Here is a 13,198-nt window from a genome sequence, read left to right as displayed (position 1 = left end):
GGCTCTGCAGCGAAATTTGGGTGTCTCTCATCTAGATTCTTCCACGTCGAACCATCTGTAGGATGTCGCAAAACGCCTTCTTCTTTGACCCGATCTCGTTCATGCCACTGCATCTCAAGCGACGTGTGTCGAGAAGCGTACAATCGCTTCAATCGATCTTTCAAGGGAAAGTATCGTAATATCTTTTGTGATACATTCTTCCCGGTTGGCTTCCATCTGCTCTCATTGCAAATTGGACACACTTCAGCTTTCTCGAGATCTTTTCGAAATAACACACAATTGTTGATGCACGCGTCAATCATATTGTATCCCATGCCGAAACGCTTCAGCTTCGCCTTTGCCTCGTAGTGTTTTTCCGGAATTCGATTACCAATTGGGTGAGACTTCCTCAAGAGCTGCAACAATTCTGTAAACGACTTGTTCGTCCAATGGTTCGTGACTTTGATGTGCATCAACGAAACCAAGAACGACAAAGACGAAAACTCTTTGCACCCAGGGTACAATTCTGCTTCTAACTCAGCGAACAAATCTTCCACTTGCTCATCTGCACGCACTTCACTCGGAGTCGGATCCGTAAAATCGTCGAAGTCCTCGTGATCCATTATATCATGGAGAGCATCGTGCAATCCACCGACTCCTCTTTGGTTAGTCTCGCTGGCATCTTCTACCATTCGACGTTCGCCGTGATGATACCATTCGGTGTATCCCGGAGTAAACCCCTTGTTCAAAAGGTGATTCTTTACGACCCCGATGTCCAGACATCTCACGTTATTGCAAGACTTACAAGGACAACGATAATGACCGTTTTCGTTCTGGAGTCTGCTTGCAACGCGGATAAACTCGTTAACCCCTGTTTTATATTGCAAATCAACCGATTGTTCTCGGTAATCCAGTCCCTACTTGGATTTGACATTCTTCTGAATGAGAAGGGAAATTGGGAGATAAAACTGAATCGTTAGAATTCATTTTGTAAGAATGAATTATTAGGAAATTGAGAGGTAAAATTGAGAGTGAATCGTTAATATTTGAAATTTAGAGTGAATTATTATGAAATTCAGAGTGATGAATTGTTAGGAAATTGATAGTGGATCGTTAATATTTGAAAGATTCGAGAGCGAATTTGTAAGAATGAAAGAGAAATTGTGATTGACATGTATTAATTTTGAAAAGTGGTTAGAATTCGTTAATATATAAAAATTCACTACTGATTTCATTAACGAGTTAACCAATTTCGACAAATTAGTTAATTCGTTAAAATATATTATCAAAAAAGTTACTTTTCTTGACAAATACGTTTTATTCTACCGAAAATTCGGCAGAGTTTCCCCTAAAATATTGACTAACCAAAATCTGCAATTAAAAAAAAAACACACATATAACCAACCAAGACTATCTTATTAACATACTAAATACTAAATTGAACCTCCGTAGCTCCATTGCAATAAATTTTCAATAAGTTTAAATTAAATTTAACATGTTACTAATTCATTTTAAAATATATTCATATATATTACTAATTAATCTAACTAAAAAAGTATTAAATTAATTAATTAACCAAATTTTCAACAAATTGCAATCAACTTAAACAAATCATGTTACAATTACATTAAATTACACTAACCACGTTACTAATTAATTTAATATATTACTTTTAACTTAATTAATCTAATCTAACATGTTACACATTATTAAAAAAAATTGACTATTACTATATGCTACTATTTTATCAAAGTTATATTATCATTTAATCTAACATGTTACTATTTTCATATATATTACTAATTAATCTAACTAAACATATTACTAATTAATTAATTAATTAAACGTGTTAACATCTAATCAAAGTTATATTTTCATATATATTACTAATTAATCTATATGAAATAATCTAAAAATATTAAATAATCTATAAATATTAATAATTACAAATAACTAACGTTTTTCCGAGGCGACGACGAGGCACTGAGACGACGGGGCTGCGAGACGACGGGGCTGCGGCGACGGGGCTGGTCGCGCCGGGGACGAGCGTTCAAAGAAACCACCGAAGCTGAAACATTTCAAAGAAGAAAATTTTGAAACAACCATTACGTTCAAAGAAACCACCGAAGCTGAAACATTTCAAAACCACCATTCTAAAACATTTCATGTTAAAACAACCATTTCGTTCAAAATTACCTAAGAAACGAGTGTAAAATCGGATAACCATTTTTCGAAATCGTAGAAACAATTTTCGAAATCAAAGAAACCATTTTTTTTTTTTTATAAAGAAAACTAAGAAACCCTAAATTAAACATACAAATTTCTAAAACTAGCCACTGAGAGAGGAGGACGATGGACAATGGCCGACGGAAACAAGACGATGGCATGCGGGACGAAATCAGACGGTGAATGGTGCGACGTACCTGGAGGACGGCGAGCTTCACGGCGTGGCGAGCTTCACGGCGTGGCGGGCTGGAGGCGGGGCTGGTCGCGCCGGGGACGAGCGTCGGAGAGAAAGTCGGGCCTGGTCGGAGAGAGACAGAGTGAGATTGACGGAGAGAGAGTGAGACAGAGAGAGAGAGAGAGAGAGAGAGAGAGAGAGAGAGAGAGAGAGAGTGAGAGAGAGAGAGAGAGAGTGAGGCGTACCTGGAGGACGGCGAGCTTCACGGCGTGGCGGGCTGGAGGCAGGCTGGTCGCGCCGGGACGAGCGTCGGAGAGAGAGAGAGAGAGAGAGTTAGAGAGAGAAGAGAGAGTTATAGAGTGAGAGAGTGAGTTTGGGCGAAGAAGAAGCCGCTCGGGTATAAAACATACCCTAAAACTATTAGGTGCGACACTGTCGCACCTAATAGTCATAAATGTCGCACCTAATGTGAAATTCCAGAACCCAAAATATTCGGGAGGAATTTCTGACCGTTTTAAATTTTTAAACCCATTAGGTGCGACACTAGTCGCACCTGATAGTATTAGGTGCGACAAATGTCGCACCCAATAGTATTAGGTGCGACAATATCATATCGGGTGCGACATAGTCGCACCGGATAACACTTATCATCAGCGAAATTTTTAGTCGCTTGGACGACTATCTGGTGCGACTTGTCGCATCTAATATGTGCTTAGGTGCGACTATTAGGTGCGACATGTCGCACCTAATACCCTTTCGCACCTAATATGTTAATTTGTAGTAGTGAAATATATACATTTTTTTAATAAAACAAGAAAAACTTATTATTGCAACATTTTTGTTTTTAAGCGATAGAAAGAGGGATTAGTGTTTAAGATTGATGGAGAGTTTCATCCACGCTAATCGGATAGGGCCTCACAATCGCCTTCTACCCCTCGTTCTAGAAGAATATTGGCCAAAATTATGTAATGATGACTAATTCATGGACATGCTAAAGCGTCTCTCAGCTTTACAATTAAAAGCGTCTTTCATTTTATACTACTCACTCTATATTGCCGTAGCATGCGGTAGACATGTGTGAGACCTTTAAAGGGATTTGAAAGGTAAGGTTTGTTTGACTTGAAGTAATCGAATTAAAAAAATAACATAAAGTTTTAATTTTTTGGTGCTGCTGTGTAACTAAAAGAAAATGCTTATATTCCGACATTTTTTTCACTTATCGTCGACTGAGAGTGCTGGAAAAAGTATTATTTTTTAACTTTTTATGACAATTTCCAATTGTGATAGGTAGTGTTATTAATTTATTTTTTTAATGATAGAAAAAAGAGTAAATATGAATCACACACACAACAAGAAAATGGTCCTATCGCCGCGCTCCCAAGTGTGGAGTCGGAGTCGCGTCTTAGCCTTCAAAGTGCCTCACTATGCTTCAGCCCCAGTATGAGGTCGGCCTCAAAGCCTTTGGGAAGGAAGATCCCGGCAACCAAGAGGCCAGCCAACAAGACCCCAACTGGTTGGAGTCCTAGCAACAAGGCCTCTACCAATATAGTTCCCAACCACAACGCCTCGTCCAGAGGAGGTCTTGGCCAAGTCTCTTCGTTCTCCAATAAATACGACACTCCTCTCAAACTCATGGTAAACCATTCTTATCTTAGGAAACTGAAAACATATCCCCGAACTTAATATAACTCTCTCTCTCTCTCTCTCTCTCTCTCTCTCTCTCTCTCTCTCGCTCTCTCGCTCTCTCTCTCTCTCTTCTAGAACATATTATTCCCCTTTCTACATCTAAAAAACGAGATGATACACTCTATCGAACAAACATACTACTTATTGAGCGTCGGATAGCGTATTGTGTAACCTTCTTCGCCCCGTCGTGGTTTTTCTTCTAGTCTTCATTTGAAAAAAGATGGAAGAGTGTTTCTTATAGGACATGACAACGAGTCATGATGGCTACCACTTTTAGCTCTGCAACAAAACAGGGCCCTGTGTCTAACCGCGTTCTGTGTTGATCCAAAAAAAAGGAACTAGTATTTTAGCGTTACAATGAGTGGGTGCAAGAAAACATTCACGAGTTTCCATAGCAATGCATTTTTTCTACAAATTTTTTTTTTTTTTTTTTCTGGAATTTATGGTAACAATCCTCATGGATTACGCCTATAAGTCTGATTCACGTCCCATTGCAATACATTCTACAATGATTTTGCACAAATCGTTGTAGATGCTTACTTTGTACAACGGTTTGATGAACTATTGTTGAAGCGCCATTAGCAGCCTCAATTTATAACTATATTTGTATAATAGTTAAATAATTAATTTATAATACCATAAGCTAAATTACATTTTTATTGGGTAATGATATGACTAGTCGCATCTACTACGTCACCCTGCATTTTTGGAAGATGTTTAAGACGCGACTAGTCTCGTCTAATGACCCCCCGTCAAATTATATATGATAAAATAGACTAGGCTAGTTATGTCAATGGTCACCGCTGAAATCGCGGCTAATATTTAATCGTGATTAGTAGCATTAGCGTCGGACTCTTATATTTATTTATTGTTGGTTTCGTTTAGGAAAATTGCCAAAAGTAGGACTAAATTAATAAGGCCCATTTTCAATTTCCTACTATTTTCAAAAATTTACCAAATTAGGACTAGTAAAAAAAAAGTCAAATGAGAGATATAAAAAATTCTACCTATTATACTCTCATACTAATTACCAACCTATCATCTTCCCCAATAAAATCTCTTCTTTTTTCTCTTTCTTTCTTTTTTCCCGCTCAGCACGTCGAGTAAAAGAATTTTTTTTTTTTTTTTACTAGTCCTAGTTTGGTAAATTTTTGGAAAAAGTAGGAAATTGAAAATGGGCCTTAATTTAGTCATACATTATGATTTCAAATTGTCTGTCTTATATTTCTTCCTTTGATCCTCGTGATTAAGTTTACAATATTTCAAGTTTGTGAAATAAATTAATTTACTAGAAGAGTTGGTTTAATTTATTATTGAGATTATGGTTTTTTCGCAAGTTGTTTTCCACTATGTTAAGTAAATTCATTGATTGAATCTAAAATAGATCATATGTACGTGTTAGTAAATTAGTTTACTATTATGCTTTAAGTTTATACGTTAACTAGGTGTTTGATTAATTAATTTTAATAGTAAATAAGAATATGGATGCATTTTAGTAAATTAATTTACTTATATCGGGCAGTGAGTTAGTTGCGAAATATGTGTTCAAATTAATTAATTTAGTAATATCATGCAGGGAGAAAATTGTATAAGATGTTGAACCATCATTCGGGAGCAACAGATTTCGCCCGTTTATTACAAAAAAAGTAGAGCGACCAAACATCACTAGAAATCCAGTATGTCAAAGAAAAAAAAAGTTCAATAAATAGGAACAACTTAAATCTTATTTGGTTTTTGGAAGTTCCACTATGTTTATTTGGTTAATTAGATTGACTGTTACATTGGTGTATGGTGGCTTTTTGGGATTTATTTTTAGTGTAAAACTGCTTTAGCTCATCAAGTACGAAAAAGAATTTATTTAGATTTAGTTTTTGGGTTAATTAATTTACCTTTAAGCATTCCATCTTCTTTTTTTATTTTTAGTTGTGTTAAAATATGCGTTAATTGATAATCTACAAATTAGTTATTTGAATTTATTGGCTTGTTAATAATGTAATTATTTCACTACAAGAAATACGACATTTAGCGACGAAACTATTAGCGACAACTTAATCGTCGCTAATAAATCGTCGCTAATCACCCTTTTAGCGACAATAATAGCGTCGCTGATTTTTTGGTGCCAAAAATATTAAAGTTTGGCGGCAAAGATAATTAGCGACGAATTTATCGTCGCTAATTCTTTTTTGCCGTCGCTAAGTTTGCGGGAAAATATTTAGCGACGATTTTATCGTCGCTAATTATTTGTGATTTCAGTTAGCGACGATAATATCGTCGCTAATAATGTAGAATTAATTTCGAATTTTAAAGAGGGAAAAATCCCTACAATTTAATTAAAACGAAAACATTTAGCCACGATTTTCTCGTCGCTAAATATTTTTTGTCGTCGCTATACATTTAGCGACGATTAAATCGTCGCTAAATGATTTCGAATTTTAACGAATTTTAAAGAGGGAAAAATCCCTCCCATTTAATTAAAACGAAATGATTTAGCGACGATTTATTTGTCGCTAAAGATGTGAAATATACGATTAGCGACGAATAAGTCGTCGCTAAATGCCTGGTGATTTAAGTTCATTTAGAGACAATATAAAATCATTTAGCAAATCGTCGCTAATTGTCTTTAAATACCAGATCGCAACCCAGTTCCCCCATTCGCTCTCTTAACCTAAAATCGCCATTTTTTCTCTGGTTTCTCCTCTCTGCCGTCCATCCGCCATGTGCCCTCCTCCGCCGTGTGCCGCCGACGCCGTCGACACCGACCTCGTCTTCCCCGGTAAGTCTCTCTCTCCTCACTTCTCTCTCTCTCTTCTCACATCTCTCTCATTACCTCTCTCTCAACCGTTGCAGCTCCTCCGCCGCTCCGCCGCCGACGCCGTAGCCGCTTCCCCGCCGACGCCGTCCTTGTCCGCTTCCCCGCTTCCCGCGCGCGCCGTCCCTGATCTCTCACGGTAAGTTTTTTTTTTTATAACTTTATATATATATATATATATATATATATATATATATTAGTTATTTATAGAATTAATATATTAGTTATTTATATATATATATAACTTTATTTATATATTAGTTATAAATATAAATGAATTAATTAGTTATAAATGTAAATGAATGAATTAGTTATATTTACATAATTTAGTATAAATATTTATATTTATAGAATTAATTATATATTTGTTATAAATTTTATAAATATTTAAATTAGTTTTGTTTACACAAATATTTTAATTAGTTATAAATTTTAATATTAGGTATAAATATTTAAATTAGGTATAAATATTTATATTAGGTAAAATTATGTTAAAACAATTAGTTGGTTTATGTAAATTAAAAGGAATTGTATTTAATTCTTGTTACAAATGATTAAAAATGTGAAATTAATTAGTTGATATGGATTATGAATTTTAATAATCGAACCACTGAGGTTGGATTTATTGTTAGTTTTAGGATGTTTCTATGCAGGTTTTAAAGTTAAAGGCTTGATGCCGGGTTGTTAAGTTTATAGGGAAGGTTCTGCCGAAATTTCGGTAGGATCGTGAAATTATAAAATAAAATCCGAAAACTACTAAATTTTGAAATGTTCAATCTATAGGTAAAATGAGTTATCCAAATAGGAATTGGATAATCGAGGACCAACGTTTAAGCGTTGAGTTTGCGGCTGGCATGACAGAGTTCATGGCAATGGCCCGACAACACGTAAATGTCGAAGGACGAGTTAAGTGTCCATGCAAGAGGTGTAACAACGTGTTGATGCAAAAAATTCCTGATATAGAGAATCATCTCTTTATCAGAGGATTTAAGAGGAATTACACGAGGTGGAACTTTCACGGGGAGGAAGAAGATGACGTAATGCAGTATCAGACGAATTACAGTGGAGGAGGTGGGGTGTTTGATGCTGTACACGATATCTTAGATCACAACGACGTAGACGGTGACGATGTCAGTATTGAGCCAAATGCAGAATACCAGAGTGGACAGTTCGATGACCTTTTCAGCGGCCTGAACACAGAATTATGGCCGGGTTGTACGGAGTATTCGTCACTCTCCTTTGTTGTCACGTTGATGCACTTGAAAGTGATGAACAAGTAGGCGAATAAGTCGTTTGATCGGCAACACGATTCCAGAGTCACACTATGAAGCAAAGGCGAAATTGCGTCGATTTGGTATGGGTTACGAGTCGATTCACGTCTGCAAACACGATTGCGCGGTTTTTTGGAAGGACAACGCCAATCTAGACGAGTGTCCAGTTTGTAATGAGAACTGGTGGCTGAAAAAAGACGGTGAAAAAAAAGTAGCGCATAAGGTGTTGCGCTACTTTCCACTGAAAGATCGACTTAAGCGATTGTACGCGAGTCGGCACACAGCTCTAGAGATGCAGTGGCACGAGAATGAACGTATTAAGGAGGATGGTGTACTGTGACATCCTGCAGACGGAGCAACGTGGAAGGAGATCGAACAAAAATATCCCATGTTTGTGGCAGAACCGAGGAACGTCCGGCTTGGACTTGCCGCCGATGGTTTCAACCCATTTGGTGACATGAGTTTATCGTACAGTATGTGGCCGGTAGTCTTGACTGCGTATAATTTACCGTCGTGGTTGTGCATGAAAACATTGTACTTGATGTTAACATTGCTTATACCAGGTCGTAGTGCGCCGGGAAAAGACATGGACGTTTTCTTACAACCGCTGATTGATGAGCTGATGGAATTGTGGGAAACCGGTGTTGTGTTGAGAGATGGTTCGACCGGTGAGCTATTCAGGTTGTTTTCCATACTTCTATGGACGGTGAATGATTTTCCAGTGAGAAGCAGTTTGTTGGGATGGAGTGGTCAAGGGTACCTTGCTTGTCCGACGTGTAACAACGACACACCATCTTTCAAGGATCGAAACAAGATTGTTTACTGCGATCATCGTCGATTCTTGCCGTTGTTACACCCGATGAGGAAGAGCAAACTGTACAAGGTACGAAATGAGAAACGACCACCACCAGTGAGAAAATCAGCAAGCGACATACTTCGACAATTGCGATTAGTGGGAGATGCAACCCCGGGGAAGCACCCTGACTTCGGCGGGAAGAAACGAAAGCGCGATGCGAGTGAGCTGAATTGGACAAAGAAAAGTATTTTCTTCGAGTTGCCGTATTGGTCGAGTCTTACGCTGAAGCATAACCTCGATGTAGTGCATATAGAAAATAATGTATGCGACAATCTTCTGGGTACCTTGCTGAACATCGAGGGGAAGACGAAAGACACAGATAAGGCGCGGTTGACGTTGGGGGACTGGAACATAAGGCACGAGCTTCATTTGTACCAAGAAGGAGATAGATGGATGAAACCGCCTTCGTCATACACTCTAACACCTTCAGAACGGAAGCGGTTTATTGAGTTCTTGAGATCTGTCAGATTTCCCGATGGTTTTGCGGGGAATTTGAAGAAGAATGTTACCGCGGATGGGAGGTTGACGGGCTTGAAGTCTCACGATTGTCACATGATTATGCAGCGCCTATTGGCTCCTGCTATTCGTCGAAGAGTGTAATCATTGAAATGTGTGGGATCTTCCTGATATTGACCTCATTCTTGGTCAATCTTCGTCTTCAGTTCAGTTGTCAGTAGAACCGTCAGATTTAGATTCACTGTCGACGCGTCATCAGTCTACGATACCAGAGCCCGTGAGCAACGAATGAGTGAACTTGGAAAATATTGAAGAAGAAGAGTTTATCGATGACGAAGAAACTGAGGACGAAGATTTGATAGAAGAAGATGATTTGTCAGACGACGATGATTGATAGTATATAACGTTTTTCATTTACTTAATAAAATAACTTATTTAAATTATTACGAATGCATAACTAAATATAGTTTGTTTTGAATTTCAGATGGCTGCGGCTACAGGAGCTGGAGGCAGCGGAGGTGGGGATGACTACTTATCCCGTCTCCCGAATTATTGTGAGTCGACGCCCGTACGCGATGGCGTCGAAGAAGAAGACGAGGATATCGAACCGGCCGTGCGTGGGCCGACGGTCGGGCTTCGATCTGAGCGTGCACGGCGCCCCGGGGTGAAGGAAGTCGTTATTTATAACGAGGAGTTTCAGTCGTTCTTGCAGCCAGCTCGGGTTGGTCGTCCGAGACAAGATCTCGCCTACGGTCCCAAGGTGGACGAATGTGAACGTGGGGCCGGCGAAGGAGGCCGAGATCCGAGCAGCGATTCGAGACAAGTACGACATTTGAGTCGATGGTGATGCAACCGGGAAGAAGAAGGAGATTGTCGATGCGGCAATCATTCGAGACGCGAATACTCATCTTCGCGATTTGAGGCATACCTTGCGGTCATGGTTCGACATCGACTGCAAGAGCAGCGTACAGGTGGCGCGGTCGATGAAACCGAGGACCGTTAAGCTCGCAACGAATGGGAGACGCTGATACAACGATATACGAGCGATGAGTTTAACGTAATCAAATCATTTACGTTAAATATGTGTTTACCCTTTTATTAAACGATTTTTTATTTACGTGTACGTTTATTTATATTACAGGCCATACAAGCGAAGAACAAGGCGAATCGCGCGAAGAAGAAGACGAAGACTCGATAGGGGACGATTGGGTTCTCGACCCACTGCATGAAAAACGTAAGTTTTATGTTTATATGATACATCAAATCGTTAAAATTATCTAACACTTGAAGTTTTGTTTACATGCAGAAGAGCGCCGAGACAGGCGCTTTCGAGAGCTTGTTTGCGAACTACAAGCGCCAACATCAGTCCGACAAGTCCGAATGGCTGACTCCTGAAGCCTCCGCACGTTATGTAAGTTTACATTTATTTTGTCTTATTTTTCGATTAATATATACTAACTAGTTAATTATATCAGGATCGACTGGTCGATAGGTTCAACACGTTGCGAGCGGAGGCTGAGCAACAAGGAGCGGACGGGCGGCTGAAGTCGTCGAAGTCTACGGTTCGGAGGCTGGGACGTCGCAACCAGGATATATCTCGCAGGAGGTGTTGACATCGACCCTCGCCGCGTTCGCCGAGGCAATACAGAGTCAGGTGCCCGGCCTCAACCTTGGCTCGTTCATGTCCCAATTTCCGCAGAGTTCGCAGCAGGCTCCGTCATCCAACAGCCAACAGACTCCGACGGCCGGTGTCCACACTCCGACGGGCGGCCAGCAGATGACTCCCGACGCTAGCCAGCAAACGACACCCGGCGGACCAAGTCAGTCTACTGATCAGCACATTGTTCCCCCGCAGCTTGAAGAGTCTCAGCGCCAGCCGAAGAGCGTTTCACGTCGAGGAGGGGGAAAACGAACGGAGGGACGACAAAGCAAACGTCGCGACTACTGTTTTATTAGATATTTTGTATATAGTAGATTATTATTTACATATTTCTCGATAACCGAAAACGTACGTAACCGGATTTTATATATTTGTTGATTTGGATAATATAATTTAGTTTTTATTTGATTTTTCATCTTAGAATTTCATAAACAAAAAACCATAAAAAATTAATAATTAACGACGAAAAAAATAAAAAAATAGTAATAATTAGCGACGAAAAAGTCGTCGCTAATTATTAAAACATTGAAGGTATTATGAACGGCTTTTTCGTTGCTAATTCGTGCGGGAAATTTTCCCGCGCGAATTAGCGACGAAAAAGTCGTCGCTAATTATCTGTCACAAAATGAAAAAAAAACTTTTCGTCACACCATTTAGGAACGAAATTATCGTCGCTAATCTCGTCGGTAAATATTTAGCGACGAATAAATCGTCGCTAAATATATTTAGGCACGACTATTTAGCGACGATTATAATCGTCGCTAAATATATTTAGCAACGATTAATGGTTATTACCGACGAAAAAAATCGTCGGTAATTGTTCTATTTGTTGTGGTGTTTGTTTGTTAATAATGTAAAAATATAAGATCTATAAAAAAAAAAAAAAGTTAAATGAATTAACTTTTATAGTTAATTTTAAGTAATCTTGAAAAGGTTGAAATTTTTTTCGAAAAAAGAATTAATGCAGAACCTGTAAAATTTATTATAGTAAGTTTTTTCTTGATTGACAACTTTATCATAGTAGGTTATGCATATTTCATAAATGAAAAAGCAATATCTATGAAGGTAGTATACTGAATGCAAAAACAAGAAAACCTATCAAGACATAAAAATATAATTTACCAAATTAGATATTCTAAAATTAACATTATAACATCTTTAACGTCTTAACTAAAAAAAATAAGAACGACACCTTCAAATTGAAGCATATGAAAGTAGACTATACATAACAAATGAGATCATAAAAAACAATTGAACAGCTGGAACAAGAAAAAGCTATATTTTCGTGGTTAATTTAAGGTACTATGCTGGTTAATTAACTTAACTTATCAGATCTTGAATGTCTTCATATGAACTTCGAGAATCAAAAGGAGTGCCACGGCCATGACAGAGAGACAAGTATTCTCCAATAACAATAATTTGTAAAGGAAGAAAACTTGGAAATTTACGAAGCAAATAGGAAGAAACGATTTATGAATAGTAAATCAAATTAACCTTCTCACAAATTAATTTACTTCACAAATCTGAAAATTTTCAGAATCAATCAGTGGAATCCGAAGAAAAATCGAAGACAGAACAATTAGAAATAACGATGTAAGAAATTTTTTGTATAAAAATGTAAAGTGAAAGACTTGATGAACTTTAAAAATATATATATATATATATTTATATATATATATATATATATATATATATATATATATATATATATATTCGCGAGCTAGGAGGAACTGAAACACAACGATCGGAGAAAATCAAAAATCACAAGAGGAAACAAAATTACTAGCAATAGCAAACGAATATGAGATGATGGCAAAATAAAAATTCATTTAGAAGAGGGATATAATGAAACCTATAAATTTTATGGGCTATTTGTTTAATAAAATGAAATTTCGACTATAATCTTAGCATAAATGGTTACAACATATTCTTCAACAACAATAGAAGTCTTGAAACTTTAATCAAAAGTTTAATTTCTTCATTTTACTATTTTTTTACTTCAGTATAATGTATTTTCTTTTAATTGTGGTTGGTTTTAAATGTACTTAATCGTGATTGATTAAGTAAAATTAATAAATTA

The sequence above is a fragment of the Urtica dioica genome, chromosome 6, assembly GCF_054948205.1.
Source record: "Urtica dioica subsp. dioica isolate 48M chromosome 6, U.dioica_male_clone48M_v1_H2, whole genome shotgun sequence".
Taxonomy (NCBI): Eukaryota; Viridiplantae; Streptophyta; class Magnoliopsida; order Rosales; family Urticaceae; genus Urtica; species Urtica dioica.
This window is presented reverse-complemented; position numbering follows the sequence as displayed.